Source organism: Brassica napus, chromosome A5 (assembly GCF_020379485.1).
Source record: "Brassica napus cultivar Da-Ae chromosome A5, Da-Ae, whole genome shotgun sequence".
Lineage (NCBI taxonomy): Eukaryota > Viridiplantae > Streptophyta > Magnoliopsida > Brassicales > Brassicaceae > Brassica > Brassica napus.
The window spans coordinates 28,434,512-28,453,010 of NC_063438.1; positions in this window are offsets into that span (position 1 = coordinate 28,434,512).

Consider the following 18,499-nt stretch of genomic DNA (forward strand, 5'->3'; position numbering starts at 1 on the left):
CACTAAAGATCATATGCTTAAGTATATAGAGCATTTACCGAAAAATCATTATTTTCGTAGGGGTTGTTAACGCATAGATTTTCAGAAAAATTCAAAAAAATAAAAATATTTTTTTAATGCATAGTTGCATCCTTCAGTAACATACAATGGATGTCAAAGAAGTTTGGAACTTTTGTTGGCAACGTTTCTCTAAAAAATAGCAATTTAATAGTGGTTAGTCCACCAATTTGAGTATTATGAAATTTTACTAAATTAATTGACAAAAATTTAAAACGATGTCCACGTATCATGAAGGAGAGTTTAATATACATTAATACAAATGTTGAATATGTTTAGAAATTTTAAAACAACACTAAAGATCATATGCTTAAGTATAAAGAGCACTTATCGAAAAATTCAATATTTTCGTAGAGGTTAACTCATAGATTTTGAGAAAAATTCAAAAAATATGAAAATATTTTTTTAGTGCATAGTTTCATCCTTCACTAACATATGATGAAAGTCAAAGAGTTTTGGAACCTTTGTTGTCTCCGTTTTTCTAGAGAATAGCGATTTTATAGTGGTTAGACCATCAATTTAGAGAGTATTATGAAGATTAACTAAATTAATTGACAACAAATTAAAGCGATGCCCATGTACCATGAAAAAGAGTTTCATATACATTAATACAAATATAAAATGTGCTTAAATTTTTTAAAACAACACTAAAGATCATAGGCTTCAGTATAAAGAGCATTTACCGAAAATTCAATATTTTCGTAGGGGTTAATACATAAATTTTGGGAAAAAATCAAATATATGAAAATACTTTTTTAATGAATAGTTGCATCCTTCACTAACATATGATGAAGGTCAAAGAGGTTTGAAACTTTTGTTGGCACCGTTTCTCTAGAAAATAGCGATTTTATAGTAGCTAGTCCACCAATTTAAAGAGTATTATGAAGTTTTACTAAATTAATTGATAAAAAATAAAACAATGTCCACGTACCATGAAATAGAGTTTAATATACATTAAAACAAATATAGAATGTGTTTAGAAATTTTAAAACAACACTAAAGATCGTATGCTTAAGTATATAGAGCATTTACCAAAAAGTCATTATTTTCGTAGGGGTTAACACATAGATTTTGAGAAAAATTAAAAAATATGAAAATACTATTTTAGTGCAAAGTTGCATCATTCACTAACATATGATGAATGCCAATGATATTCAAAACCTTTGTTGTCTCCGTTTTTCTAGAGACAAGCGATTTTATAGTGGTTAGTCCACTAATTTAGTGAATATTACAATGTTTTACTAAATTAATTGACAAAAAACTAAAATGATGCCGTTGTACCATGAAAAAGAGTTTAATATACATTAAAACAAATGCAGAATGTGTTTAGAAATTTTAAAACAACACTAAAGATCATAGGCTTCAGTATAAAGAGCATTTACCGAAAATTCAATATTTTCGTAGGGGTTAACTCATAGATTTGAGAAAAATACAAAAAATATGAAAATATTGTTTTAATGCATAGTTACATCCTTCACTAACATATGATGGTCAAAGAAGTTTGAAACTTTTGTTGGCACCGTTTCTCTAGAAAATAGCAATTTTGTATTGGTTAGTCCACCAATTTAAAGAGTATTATAGAGTTTTACTAAATAAATTGACAAAAATTAAAACGATGTCCACGTACCATGAAAGATAGTTTAATATACATTAATTCAAATGTAGAATGTGTTTAGAAATTTTACAACAACACTAAAGATAATAGACTTAAGTATACAGAGCATTTACCGAAAAATTCAATATTTTCGTACGGGTTACACATAGATTTTGAGAAAAATTTAAAAATATGAAAACATTGTTTTAATGCATAGTTTCATCCTTCACTAATATACGACGGAGGTCAAAGAGGTTTGGAACCTTTGCTGTCTCCATTTTTCTAGAAAATAGCGATTTTATAGTGGTTACTCCACTAATATAGAGAATATTATGAAGTTTTACTAAATTAATTGACAAAAAAATTAAAAGATGCTCATGTACCATGAAAAAAAGTTTAATATACATTAATACAAATGTAGAATATGTTTTGAGATTTTAAAACAACACTAAAGATCATAGGCTTCAGTATAAAGAGCATTTACCGAAAACTTCAATATTTTCGTAGGGGTTAATTAACACATGAATTTTGAGAAAAAATCAAAATATGAAAATACTGTTTTAATGCACAGTTGCATCCTTCACTAACATATGCTGAAGGTCAACGAGTTTTGAAACTTTTTTTGGCACTGTTTCTCTAGAAAATAGCGATTTTATAGTGGTTAGTCCACCAATTTAAAGAGTATTATGAAATTTTACTAAATTAATTGACAAAAATTTAAAACGATGTCCATGTACCATGAAAGAGAGTTTAATATAAATTAATACAAATGTGCAATATGTTTATAAATTTTAAAACAACAATAAAGATCATATGATTAAGTATATAGAGCATTTACCGAAAAATTCAATATTTTTGTAGGGGTTAACTCATAGATTTTGAAAAAAATTCAAAAAATATGAAAATATTTTTTTAATGCATAGTTTCATCCTTCACTAACATATGATGAAGGTCAAAGAGGTTTAGAACTTTTGTTGGCACTGTTTCTCTAGAAAACAGCTATTTTATAGTGGTTAGTCCACTAATTTAAAGAGTATTATGAAGTTTTACTAAATAAATTGACAAAAATTAAAACGATGTCCACGTACCTTGAAAGAGAGTTTAATATACATGAATTCAAATCTAGAATGTGTTTAGAAATTTTAAAGCAACACTAAAGATCATTGGCTTCAATATATAGAGCATTTACCGAAAAAACAATATTTTCGTAGGGTTAACACATAGATTTTGAGAAAAATACAAAAATATAAAAATACTGTTTTAATGCATAGTTGTATCCTACACTAACATATGATGAACGTCAAAGAGTTCTGAAACATTTGTTGGCACCGTTTCTCTAAAAAATAGCGATTTAATAGTGGCTAGTCCACCAATTTGAGTATTATGAAATTTTACTAAATTAATTGACAAAAAATTAAAACGATGTCCACGTACCATGAAAGAGAGTTTAATATACATTAATACAAATGTAGAATATGTTTAGAAATTTTAAAACAACACTAAAGATCATGTAATAACATATGATGAAGTTCAAAGAGGTTTTGAACCTTTGTTGTCTCCGTTTCTTTAGGGAATAACAATTTTATAGTGGTTAGTCCAATGATTTAGGGAGTATTTGCAGTTTTGCTAAATTAATGGATAAAAAATTAGAACGATGTCCATGTACCATGAAAAGAATTTTATCATACATTAATACAAAGGTATAATGTGGTTTTAAATTTTAAAACAAATTTAAAGATCATAGGCTTCATATATAGAGCATTTACCGAAAACTCACTATTTTCGTAGGGTGGTACACATAGATTTTGAGAAAAATTCAAAAAATTTGACAATACTATTAAATACATATATGAGTCATGTAGTAATATATGATGAAGTTCAAAGAGGTTTGGAACCTTTGTTGTCTCCGTTTCTCTAGGGAATAGCAATTTTATAGTGGTTAGTCCAATGATTTAGGGAGTATTTGCAGTTTTGCTAAATTAATGGATAAAAAATTAGAACGATGTCCTTGTACCACGAAAAGAAGTTTATCATACATTAATATAAAGGTATAATGTGGTTTTAAATTTTACAACAAAATTAAAGATTATAGGCTTCATATATAGAGCATTTACCGAAAACTCACTATTTTCGTAGGGGTAACACATAGATTTTGAAAAAAATTCAAAAAAATTGAAAATACTGTTTTAATACATATTTGAATCATGTAATAAAATATGATGAAGTTCAAAGAGGTTTGGAACCTTTTTGTCTCTGTTTCTATAAGGAATAGCAATTTTATAGTGGTTAGTCCAATGATTTAGAGAGTATTTGCAGTTTTGCTAAATTAATGGATAAAAAATTAGGACGATGTCCATGTACCATGAAAAGAAGTTTATCATACATTAATACAAAGGTATAATGTGGTTTTAAATTTTAAAACAAATTTAAAGATTATAGGCTTCATATATAGAGCATTTACCGAAAACTCACTATTTTCAAAGGGGTTAACACATAGATTTTGAGAAAAATTCAAAAAATATGAGAATACTGTTTTAATACATATTTGAATCATGTAATAAAATATGATGAAGTTCAAAGAGGTTTGGAACCTTTGTTGTCTCTGTTTCTCTAAGGAATAGCAATTTTATAGTGGTTAGTCCAATGATTTAGGGAGTATTTGCAGTTTTGCTAAATTAATGGATAAAAAATTAGAACGATGTCCATGTACCATGAAAAGAAGTTTATCATACATTAATATAAAGGTATAATGTGGTTTTAAATTTTACAACAAAATTAAAGATTATAGGCTTCATATATAGAGCATTTACCGAAAACTCACTATTTTCGTAGGGGTTAACACATAGATTTTGAAAAAAATTCAAAAAAATTGAAAATACTGTTTTAATACATATTTGAATCATGTAATAAAATATGATGAAGTTCAAAGAGGTTTGGAACCTTTGTTGTCTCTGTTTCTCTAAGGAATAGCAATTTTATAGTGGTTAGTCCAATGATTTAGAGAGTATTTGCAGTTTTGCTAAATTAATGGATAAAAAATTAGAACGATGTCCATGTACCATGAAAAGAAGTTTATCATACATTAATACAAAGGTATAATGTGGTTTTAAATTTAAAACAAATTTAAAGATTATAGGCTTCATATATAGAGCATTTACCGAAAACTCACTATTTTCAAAGGGGTTAACACATAGATTTTGAGAAAAATTCAAAAAATATGAGAATACTGTTTTAATACATATTTGAATCATGTAATAAAATATGATGAAGTTCAAAGAGGTTTGGAACCTTTGTTGTCTCTGTTTCTCTAAGGAATAGCAATTTTATAGTGGTTAGTCCAATGATTTAGGGAGTATTTGCAGTTTTGCTAAATTATAGATAAAAAATTAGAACGATGTCCATGTACCATGAAAAGAAGTTTATCATACATTAATACAAAGGTATAATGTGGTTTTAAATTTTAAAACAAATTTAAAGATTATAGGCTTCATATATAGAGCATTTACCGAAAACTCACTATTTTCGTAGGGGGGTACACATAGATTTTGAGAAAAATTCAAAAAATATGAGAATACTGTTTTAATACATATTTGAATCATGTAATAAAATATGATGAAGTTCAAAGAGGTTTGGAACCTTTGTTGTCTCTGTTTCTCTAAGGAATAGCAATTTTATAGTGGTTAGTCCAATGATTTAGGGAGTATTTGCAGTTTTGCTAAATTAATGGATAAAAAATTAGAACGATGTCCATGTACCATGAAAAGAAGTTTATCATACATTAATACAAAGGTATAATGTGGTTTTAAATTTTAAAACAAAATTAAAGATTATAGGCTTCATATATAGAGCATTTACCGAAAACTCACTATTTTCGTAGGGGTTAACACATAGATTTTGAAAAAAATTCAAAAAAATTGAAAATACTGTTTTAATACATATTTGAATCATGTAATAAAATATGATGAAGTTCAAAGAGGTTTGGAACCTTTGTTGTCTCTGTTTCTCTAAGGAATAGCAATTTTATAGTGGTTAGTCCAATGATTTAGAGAGTATTTGCAGTTTTGCTAAATTAATGGATAAAAAATTAGAACGATGTCCATGTACCATGAAAAGAAGTTTATCATACATTAATACAAAGGTATAATGTGGTTTTAAATTTTAAAACAAATTTAAAGATTATAGGCTTCATATATAGAGCATTTACCGAAAACTCACTATTTTCGTATCACATAGATTTTGAAAAAAATTCAAAAAATTGAAAATACTGTTTTAATACATATTTGAATCATGTAATAAAATATGATGAAGTTCAAAGAGTTTTGGAACCTTTGTTGTCTCTGTTTCTCTAAGGAATAGCAATTTTATAGTGGTTAGTCTAATGATTTAGGGAGTATTTGCAGTTTTGCTAAATTAATGGATAAAAAATTAGAACGATGTCCATGTACCATGAAAAGAAGTTTATCATACATTAATACAAAGGTATAATGTGGTTTTAAATTTTAAAACAAATTTAAAGATTATAGGCTTCATATATAGAGCATTTACCGAAAACTCACTATTTTCAAAGGGGTACACATAGATTTTGAAAAAAATTCAAAAAATATGAGAAAACTGTTTTAATACATATTTGAATCATGTAATAAAATATGATGAAGTTCAAAGAGGTTTGGAACCTTTGTTGTCTCTGTTTCTCTAAGGAATAGCAATTTTATAGTGGTTAGTCCAATGATTTAGGGAGTATTTGCAGTTTTGCTAAATTAATGGATAAAAAATTAGAACGATGTCCATGTACCATGAAAAGAAGTTTATCATACATTAATACAAAGGTATAATGTGGTTTTAAATTTTAAAACAAATTTAAAGATTATAGGCTTCATATATAGAGCATTTACCGAAAACTCACTATTTTCAAAGGGGTTAACACATAGATTTTGAGAAAAATTCAAAAAATATGAGAATACTGTTTTAATACATATTTGAATCATGTAAAAAATATGATGAAGTTCAAAGAGGTTTGGAACCTTTGTTGTCTCTGTTTCTCTAAGGAATAGCAATTTTATAGTGGTTAGTCCAATGATTTAGGGAGTATTTGCAGTTTTGCTAAATTAATGGATAAAAAATTAGAACGATGTCCATGTACCATGAAAAGAAGTTTATCATACATTAATACAAAGGTATAATGTGGTTTTAAATTTTAAAACAAATTTAAAGATTATAGGCTTCATATATAGAGCATTACCGAAAACTCACTATTTTCGTAGGGGGGTACACATAGATTTTGAGAAAAATTCAAAAAATTTGACAATACTGTTTTAATACATATTGAATCATGTAATAACATATGATGAAGTTCAAAGAGGATTTGAACCTTTGTTGTCTCTGTTTCTCTAAGGAATAGCAATTTTATAGTGGTTAGTCCAATGATTTAGGGAGTATTTGCAGTTTTGCTAAATTAATGGATAAAAAATTAGAACGATGTCCATGTACCATGAAAAGAAGTTTATCATACATTAATACAAAGGTATAATGTGGTTTTAAATTTTAAAACAAATTTAAAGATTATAGGCTTCATATATAGAGCATTTACCGAAAACTCACTATTTTCGTAGGGGGTTAACACATAGATTTTGAAAAAAATTCAAAAAAATTGAAAATACTGTTTTAATACATATTTGAATCATGTAAAAAAATATGATGATGTTCAAAGAGTTTTAGAACCTTTGTTGTCTCTGTTTCTCTAGGGAATAGCAATTTTATAGTGGTTAGTCTAATGATTTAGGGAGTATTTGCAGTTTTGCTAAATTAATGGATAAAAAATTAGAACGATGTCCATGTACCATGAAAAGAAGTTTATCATACATTAATACAAAAGTATAATGTGGTTTTAAATTTTAAAACAAATTTAAAGATTATAGGCTTCATATATAGAGCATTTACCGAAAACTCACTATTTTCAAAGGGGTTAACACATAGATTTTGAGAAAAATTAAAAAATATGAGAATACTGTTTTAATACATATTTGAATCATGTAATAAAATATGATGAAGTTCAAAGAGGTTTGGAACCTTTGTTGTCTCTGTTTCTCTAAGGAATAGCAATTTTATAGTGGTTAGTCCAATGATTTAGAGAGTATTTGCAGTTTTGCTAAATTAATGGATAAAAAATTCAGACGATGTCCATGTACCATGAAAAGAAGTTTATCATACATTAATACAAAGGTATAATGTGGTTTTAAATTTTAAAACAAATTTAAAGATTATAGGCTTCATATATAGAGCATTTACCGAAAACTCACTATTTTCAAAGGGGTTAACACATAGATTTTGAGAAAAATTCAAAAAATATGAGAATACTGTTTTAATACATATTTGAATCATGTAATAAAATATGATGAAGTTCAAAGAGGTTTGGAACCTTTGTTGTCTCTGTTTCTCTAAGGAATAGCAATTTTATAGTGGTTAGTCCAATGATTTAGGGAGTATTTGCAGTTTTGCTAAATTAATGGATAAAAAATTAGAACGATGTCCATGTACCATGAAAAGAAGTTTATCATACATTAATACAAAGGTATAATGTGGTTTTAAATTTTAAAACAAAATTAAAGATTATAGGCTTCATATATAGAGCATTTACCGAAAACTCACTATTTTCGTAGGGGTTAACACATAGATTTTGAAAAAAATTCAAAAAAATTGAAAATACTGTTTTAATACATATTTGAATCATGTAATAAAATATGATGATGTTCAAAGAGGTTTGGAACCTTTGTTGTCTCTGTTTCTCTAAGGAATAGCAATTTTATAGTGGTTAGTCCAATGATTTAGGGAGTATTTGCAGTTTTGCTAAATTAATGGATAAAAAATTAGAACGATGTCCATGTACCATGAAAAGAAGTTTATCATACATTAATACAAAGCTATAATGTGGTTTTAAATTTTAAAACAAATTTAAAGATTATAGGCTTCATATATAGAGCATTTACCGAAAACTCACTATTTTCAAAGGGGTTAACACATAGATTTTGAGAAAAATTAAAAAATATGAGAATACTGTTTTAATACATATTTGAATCATGTAATAAAATATGATGAAGTTCAAAGAGGTTTGGAACCTTTGTTGTCTCTGTTTCTCTAAGGAATAGCAATTTTATAGTGGTTAGTCCAATGATTTAGGGAGTATTTGCAGTTTTGCTAAATTAATGGATAAAAAATTAGAACGATGTCCATGTACCATGAAAAGAAGTTTATCATACATTAATACAAAGGTATAATGTGGTTTTAAATTTTAAAACAAATTTAAAGATTATAGGCTTCATATATAGAGCATTTACCGAAAACTCACTATTTTCAAAGGGGTTAACACATAGATTTTGAGAAAAATTAAAAAATATGAGAATACTGTTTTAATACATATTTGAATCATGTAATAAAATATGATGAAGTTCAAAGAGGTTTGGAACCTTTGTTGTCTCTGTTTCTCTAAGGAATAGCAATTTTATAGTGGTTAGTCCAATGATTTAGGGAGTATTTGCAGTTTTGCTAAATTAATGGATAAAAAATTAGAACGATGTCCATGTACCATGAAAAGAAGTTTATCATACATTAATACAAAGGTATAATGTGGTTTTAAATTTTAAAACAAATTTAAAGATTATAGGCTTCATATATAGAGCATTTACCGAAAACTCACTATTTTCAAGGGGTTAACACATAGATTTTGAGAAAAATTCAAAAAATTGAGAATACTGTTTTAATACATATTTGAATCATGTAATAAAATATGATGAAGTTCAAAGAGGTTTGGAACCTTTGTTGTCTCTGTTTCTCTAAGGAATAGCAATTTTATAGTGGTTAGTCCAATGATTTAGGGAGTATTTGCAGTTTTGCTAAATTAATGGATAAAAAATTAGAACGATGTCCATGTACCATGAAAAGAAGTTTATCATACATTAATACAAAGGTATAATGTGGTTTTAAATTTTAAAACAAATTAAAGATTATAGGCTTCATATATAGAGCATTTACCGAAAACTCACTATTTTCGTAGGGGTTAACACATAGATTTTGAAAAAAATTCAAAAAAATTGAAAATACTGTTTTAATACATATTTGAATCATGTAATAAAATATGATGAAGTTCAAAGAGGTTTGGAACCTTTGTTGTCTCTGTTTCTCTAGGAATAGCAATTTTATAGTGGTTAGTCCAATGATTTAGGGAGTATTTGCAGTTTTGCTAAATTAATGGATAAAAAATTAGAACGATGTCCATGTACCATGAAAAGAAGTTTATCATACATTAATACAAAGGTATAATGTAGTTTTAAATTTTAAAACAAATTTAAAGATTATAGGCTTCATATACAGAGCATCTACCGAAAACTCACTATTTTCAAAGGGGGTTAACACATAGATTTTGAGAAAAATTCAAAAAATATGAGAATACTGTTTTAATACATATTTGAATCATGTAATAAAATATGATGAAGTTCAAAGAGGTTTGGAACCTTTGTTGTCTCTGTTTCTCTAAGGAATAGCAATTTTATAGTGGTTAGTCCAATGATTTAGGGAGTATTTGCAGTTTTGCTAAATTAATGGATAAAAAATTAGAACGATGTCCATGTACCATGAAAAGAAGTTTATCATACATTAATACAAAGGTATAATGTGGTTTTAAATTTTAAAACAAATTTAAAGATTATAGGCTTCATATATAGAGCATTTACCGAAAACTCACTATTTTCGTAGGGGGGTACACATAGATTTTGAGAAAAATTCAAAAAATATTGAGAAATACTGTTTTAATACATATTTGAATCATGTAATAAAATATGATGAAGTTCAAAGAGGTTTGGAACCTTTGTTGTCTCTGTTTCTCTAGGGAATAGCAATTTTATAGTGGTTAGTCCAATGATTTAGGGAGTATTTGCAGTTTTGCTAAATTAATGGATAAAAAATTAGAACGATGTCCATGTACCATGAAAAGAAGTTTATCATACATTAATACAAAGGTATAATGTGGTTTTAAAACAAAATTAAAGATTATAGGCTTCATATATAGAGCATTTACCGAAAACTCACTATTTTCGTAGGGGTTAACACATAGATTTTGAAAAAAATTCAAAAAAATTGAAAATACTGTTTTAATACATATTTGAATCATGTAATAAAATATGATGAAGTTCAAAGAGGTTTGGAACCTTTGTTGTCTCTGTTTCTCTAAGGAATAGCAATTTTATAGTGGTTAGTCCAATGATTTAGGGAGTATTTGCAGTTTTGCTAAATTAATGGATAAAAAATTAGAACGATGTCCATGTACCATGAAAAGAAGTTTATCATACATTAATACAAAGGTATAATGTGGTTTTAAATTTTAAAACAAATTTAAAGATTATAGGCTTCATATATAGAGCATTTACCGAAAACTCACTATTTTCAAAGGGGTTAACACATAGATTTTGAGAAAAATTCAAAAAATATGAGAATACTGTTTTAATACATATTTGAATCATGTAATAAAATATGATGAAGTTCAAAGAGGTTTGGAACCTTTGTTGTCTCTGTTTCTCTAGGGAATAGCAATTTTATAGTGGTTAGTCCAATGATTTAGGGAGTATTTGCAGTTTTGCTAAATTAATGGATAAAAAATTAGAACGATGTCCATGTACCATGAAAAGAAGTTTATCATACATTAATACAAAGGTATAATGTGGTTTTAAATTTTAAAACAAATTTAAAGATTATAGGCTTCATATATAGAGCATTTACCGAAAACTCACTATTTTCGTAGGGGTTAACACATAGATTTTGAAAAAAATTCAAAAAAATTGAAAATACTGTTTTAATACATATTTGAATCATGTAATAAAATATGATGAAGTTCAAAGAGGTTTGGAACCTTTGTTGTCTCTGTTTCTCTAGGAATAGCAATTTTATAGTGGTTAGTCCAATGATTTAGGGAGTATTTGCAGTTTTGCTAAATTAATGGATAAAAAATTAGAACGATGTCCATGTACCATGAAAAGAAGTTTATCATACATTAATACAAAGGTATAATGTGGTTTTAAATTTTAAAACAAATTTAAAGATTATAGGCTTCATATATAGAGCATTTACCGAAAACTCACTATTTTCAAAGGGGTTAACACATAGATTTTGAGAAAAATTAAAAAATATGAGAATACTGTTTTAATACATATTTGAATCATGTAATAAAATATGATGAAGTTCAAAGAGGTTTGGAACCTTTGTTGTCTCTGTTTCTCTAAGGAATAGCAATTTTATAGTGGTTAGTCCAATGATTTAGGGAGTATTTGCAGTTTTGCTAAATTAATGGATAAAAAATTAGAACGATGTCCATGTACCATGAAAAGAAGTTTATCATACATTAATACAAAGGTATAATGTGGTTTTAAATTTTAAAACAAATTTAAAGATTATAGGCTTCATATATAGAGCATTTACCGAAAACTCACTATTTTCAAAGGGGTTAACACATAGATTTTGAGAAAAATTAAAAAAAATTGAGAATACTGTTTTAATACATATTTGAATCATGTAATAAAATATGATGAAGTTCAAAGAGGTTTGGAACCTTTGTTGTCTCTGTTTCTCTAAGGAATAGCAATTTTATAGTGGTTAGTCCAATGATTTAGGGAGTATTTGCAGTTTTGCTAAATTAATGGATAAAAAATTAGAACGATGTCCATGTACCATGAAAAGAAGTTTATCATACATTAATACAAAGGTATAATGTGGTTTTAAATTTTAAAACAAATTTAAAGATTATAGGCTTCATATATAGAGCATTTACCGAAAACTCACTATTTTCGTAAGGGGTTAACACATAGATTTTGAGAAAAATTCAAAAAATATGAGAATACTGTTTTAATACATATTTGAATCATGTAATAAAATATGATGAAGTTCAAAGAGGTTTGGAACCTTTGTTGTCTCTGTTTCTCTAAGGAATAGCAATTTTATAGTGGTTAGTCCAATGATTTAGGGAGTATTTGCAGTTTTGCTAAATTAATGGATAAAAAATTAGAACGATGTCCATGTACCATGAAAAGAAGTTTATCATACATTAATACAAAGGTATAATGTGGTTTTAAATTTTAAAACAAATTAAAGATTATAGGCTTCATATATAGAGCATTTACCGAAAACTCACTATTTTCGTAGGGGTTAACACATAGATTTTGAAAAAAATTCAAAAAAATGAAAATACTGTTTTAATACATATTTGAATCATGTAATAAAATGATGAAGTTCAAAGAGGTTTGGAACCTTTGTTGTCTCTGTTTCTCTAAGGAATAGCAATTTTATAGTGGTTAGTCCAATGATTTAGGGAGTATTTGCAGTTTTGCTAAATTAATGGATAAAAAATTAGAACGATGTCCATGTACCATGAAAAGAAGTTTATCATACATTAATACAAAGGTATAATGTGGTTTTAAATTTAAAACAAATTTAAAGATTATAGGCTTCATATATAGAGCATTTACCGAAAACTCACTATTTTCGTAGGGGGTAACACATAGATTTTGAGAAAAATTCAAAAAATATGAGAATACTGTTTTAATACATATTTGAATCATGTAATAAAATATGATGAAGTTCAAAGAGGTTTGGAACCTTTGTTGTCTCTGTTTCTCTAAGGAATAGCAATTTTATAGTGGTTAGTCCAATGATTTAGGGAGTATTTGCAGTTTTGCTAAATTAATGGATAAAAAATTAGAACGATGTCCATGTACCATGAAAAGAAGTTTATCATACATTAATACAAAGGTATAATGTGGTTTTAAATTTTAAAACAAATTTAAAGATTATAGGCTTCATATATAGAGCATTTACCGAAAACTCACTATTTTCGTAGGGGGTTACACATAGATTTTGAGAAAAATTCAAAAAATATTGAGAATACTGTTTTAATACATATTTGAATCATGTAATAAATATGATGAAGTTCAAAGAGGTTTGGAACCTTTGTTGTCTCTGTTTCTCTAGGGAATAGCAATTTTATAGTGGTTAGTCCAATGATTTAGGGAGTATTTGCAGTTTTGCTAAATTAATGGATAAAAAATTAGAACGATGTCCATGTACCATGAAAAGAAGTTTATCATACATTAATACAAAGGTATAATGTGGTTTTAAATTTTAAAACAAAATTAAAGATTATAGGCTTCATATATAGAGCATTTACCGAAAACTCACTATTTTCGTAGGGGTTAACACATAGATTTGAAAAAAATTCAAAAAAATTGAAATACTGTTTTAATACATATTTGAATCATGTAATAAAATATGATGAAGTTCAAAGAGGTTTGGAACCTTTGTTGTCTCTGTTTCTCTAAGGAATAGCAATTTTATAGTGGTTAGTCCAATGATTTAGGGAGTATTTGCAGTTTTGCTAAATTAATGGATAAAAAATTAGAACGATGTCCATGTACCATGAAAAGAAGTTTATCATACATTAATACAAAGGTATAATGTGGTTTTAAATTTTAAAACAAATTTAAAGATTATAGGCTTCATATATAGAGCATTTACCGAAAACTCACTATTTTCGTATCACATAGATTTTGAAAAAAATTCAAAAAAATTGAAAATACTGTTTTAATACATATTTGAATCATGTAATAAAATATGATGAAGTTCAAAGAGTTTTAGAACCTTTGTTGTCTCTGTTTCTCTAGGGAATAGCAATTTTATAGTGGTTAGTCTAATGATTTAGGGAGTATTTGCAGTTTTGCTAAATTAATGGATAAAAAATTAGAACGATGTCCATGTACCATGAAAAGAAGTTTATCATACATTAATACAAAGGTATAATGTGGTTTTAAATTTTAAAACAAATTTAAAGATTATAGGCTTCATATATAGAGCATTTACCGAAAACTCACTATTTTCAAGGGGTACACATAGATTTTGAAAAAAATTCAAAAAATATTGAGAAATACTGTTTTAATACATATTGAATCATGTAATAAAATATGATGAAGTTCAAAGAGGTTTGGAACCTTTGTTGTCTCTGTTTCTCTAGGGAATAGCAATTTTATAGTGGTTAGTCCAATGATTTAGGGAGTATTTGTAGTTTTGCTAAATTAATGGATAAAAAATTAGAACGATGTCCATGTACCATGAAAAGAAGTTTATCATACATTAATACAAAGGTATAATGTGGTTTTAAATTTTAAAACAAATTTAAAGATTATAGGCTTCATATATAGAGCATTTACCGAAAACTCACTATTTTCAAAGGGGTTAACACATAGATTTTGAGAAAAATTCAAAAAATATGAGAATACTGTTTTAATACATATTTGAATCATGTAAAAAAATATGATGAAGTTCAAAGAGGTTTGGAACCTTTGTTGTCTCTGTTTCTCTAAGGAATAGCAATTTTATAGTGGTTAGTCCAATGATTTAGGGAGTATTTGCAGTTTTGCTAAATTAATGGATAAAAAATTAGAACGATGTCCATGTACCATGAAAAGAAGTTTATCATACATTAATACAAAGGTATAATGTGGTTTTAAATTTTTTTAAAAAATTTAAAGATTATAGGCTTCATATATAGAGCATTTACCGAAAACTCACTATTTTCGTAGGGGTTAACATAGATTTTGAGAAAAATTCAAAAAATTTGACAATACTGTTTTAATGCATATTTGAATCATGTAATAACATATGATAAAGTTCAAAGAGGTTTTGAACCTTTGTTGTCTCTGTTTCTCTAGGGAATAGCAATTTTATAGTGGTTAGTCCAATGATTTAGGGAGTATTTGCAGTTTTGCTAAATTAATGGATAAAAAAATTAGAACGATGTCCATGTACCATGAAAAGAAGTTTATCATACATTAATACAAAGGTATAATGTGGTTTTAAATTTTAAAACAAATTTAAAGATTATAGGCTTCATATATAGAGCATTTACCGAAAACTCACTATTTTCGTAGGGGGTGTAACACATAGATTTGAGAAAAATTCAAAAAAATTGAAAATACTGTTTTAATATATTTGAATCATGTAAAAAAATATGATGAAGTTCAAAGAGGTTTGGAACCTTTGTTGTCTCGTTTCTCTAGGGAATAGCAATTTTATAGTGGTTAGTCAATGATTTAGGGAGTATTTGCAGTTTTGCTAAATTAATGGATAAAAAATTAGAACGATGTCCATGTACCATGAAAAGAAGTTTATCATACATTAATACAAAGTATAATGTGGTTTTAAATTTTAAAACAAATTTAAAGATTATAGGCTTCATATATAGAGCATTTACCGAAAACTCACTATTTCAAAGGGGTTAACACATAGATTTGAGAAAAAATTAAAAAAATTGAGAATACTGTTTTAATACATATTTGAATCATGTAATAAAATATGATGAAGTTCAAAGAGGTTTGGAACCTTTGTTGTCTCTGTTTCTCTAAGGAATAGCAATTTTATAGTGGTTAGTCCAATGATTTAGGGAGTATTTGCAGTTTTGCTAAATTAATGGATAAAAAATTAGAACGATGTCCATGTACCATGAAAAGAAGTTTATCATACATTAATACAAAGGTATAATGTGGTTTAAATTTTAAAACAAATTTAAAGATTATAGGCTTCATATATAGAGCATTTACCGAAAACTCACTATTTTCGTAGGGGTTAACACATAGATTTTGAAAAAAATTCAAAAAATATGAGAATACTGTTTTAATACATATTTGAATCATGTAATAAAATATGATGAAGTTCAAAGAGGTTTGGAACCTTTGTTGTCTCTGTTTCTCTAAGGAATAGCAATTTTATAGTGGTTAGTCCAATGATTTAGGGAGTATTTGCAGTTTTGCTAAATTAATGGATAAAAAATTAGAACGATGTCCATGTACCATGAAAAGAAGTTTATCATACATTAATACAAAGGTATAATGTGGTTTTAAATTTAAAACAAATTTAAAGATTATAGGCTTCATATATAGAGCATTTACCGAAAACTCACTATTTTCAAAGGGGGGTTAACACATAGATTTGAGAAAAATTCAAAAAATATGAGAATACTGTTTTAATACATATTGAATCATGTAATAAAATATGATGAAGTTCAAAGAGGTTTGGAACCTTTGTTGTCTCTGTTTCTCTAAGGAATAGCAATTTTATAGTGGTTAGTCCAATGATTTAGGGAGTATTTGTAGTTTTGCTAAATTAATGGATAAAAAATTAGAACGATGTCCATGTACCATGAAAAGAAGTTTATCATACATTAATACAAAGGTATAATGTGGTTTTAAATTTAAAACAAATTTAAAGATTATAGGCTTCATATATAGAGCATTTACCGAAAACTCACATTTTCGTAGGGGTAACACATAGATTTTGAAAAAAATTCAAAAATTTGAAAATATGTTTTTAATACTATTTGAATCATGAATAAATATATGATGATGTTCAAAGAGGTTTGGACCTTTGTTGTCTCTGTTCTCTAGGGAATAGCAATTTTATAGTGGTAGTAATGATTAGGGAAGTAGAGTATTTGAGTTTTGCTAAATTAATGGATAAAAAATTAGAACGATGTCCATGTACCATGAAAAGAAGTTTATCATACATTAATACAAAGGATAATGTGTTTTAAATTTTAAAACAAAATAAAGATTATAGGCTTCATATATAGAGCATTAACGAAAACACTATTTTCGTAGGGGTTAACACATAGATTTTGAAAAAAAAATTCAAAAAATATGAAAATACTGTTTTAATAATATTTGAATCATGTAATAAAATATGATGAGTTCAAAGAGGTTTGGAACCTTTGTTGTCTCTGTTTCTCTAAGGAATAGCAATTTTATAGTGGTTAGTCCAATGATTTAGGGGAATATTTGCAGTTTTGCTAAATTAATGGATAAAAAATTAGAACGATGTCCATGTACCATGAAAAGAAGTTTATCATACATTAATACAAAGGTATAATGTGGTTTTAATTTTTAAAACAAATTTAAAGATTATACGCTTCATATATAGAGCATTTACCGAAAACTCACTATTTTCAAGGGGGTTAACACATAGATTTTGAGAAAAATTCAAAAAATATGAGAATACTGTTTAATACATATTTGAATCATGTAAAAAAATATGATGAAGTTCAAAGAGGTTGGAACCTTTGTTGTCTCTGTTCTCTAAGAATAGCAATTTTATAGTGGTTAGTTCCAATGATTAGGGAGTATTTGCAGTTTTGCTAAATTAATGGATAAAAAATTAGAACGATGTCCATGTACCATGAAAAGAAGTTTATCATACATTAATACAAAGGTATAATGTGGTTTAAATTTTAAAACAAATTTAAAGATTATAGGCTTCATATATAGAGCATTTACCGAAAACTCACTATTTCGTAGGGGTTAACACATAGATTTTGAAAAAAATTCAAAAAAATTGAAAATACTGTTTTAATACATATTTGAATCATGTAAAAAACATGATGAAGTTCAAAGAGTTTAGAACCTTTTTTGTCTCTGTTTCTCTAGGGAATAGCAATTTTATAGTGGTTAGTCTAATGATTTAGGGAGTATTTGCAGTTTTGCTAAATTAATGGATAAAAAATAGAACGATGTCCATGTACCATGAAAAGAAGTTATCATACATTAATACAAAGGTATAATGTGGTTTTAAATTTTAAAACAAATTTAAAGATTATAGGCTTCATATATAGAGCATTTACCGAAAAACTCACTATTTTCAAAGGGGGTTAACACATAGATTTTGAAAAAAATTCAAAAAATTGAGAATATGTTTCTAATCATATTTGATCATTGTAAAAAATATGATGAAGTTCAAAGAGTTTGGAACCTTGTTGTCTCTGTTTCTCTA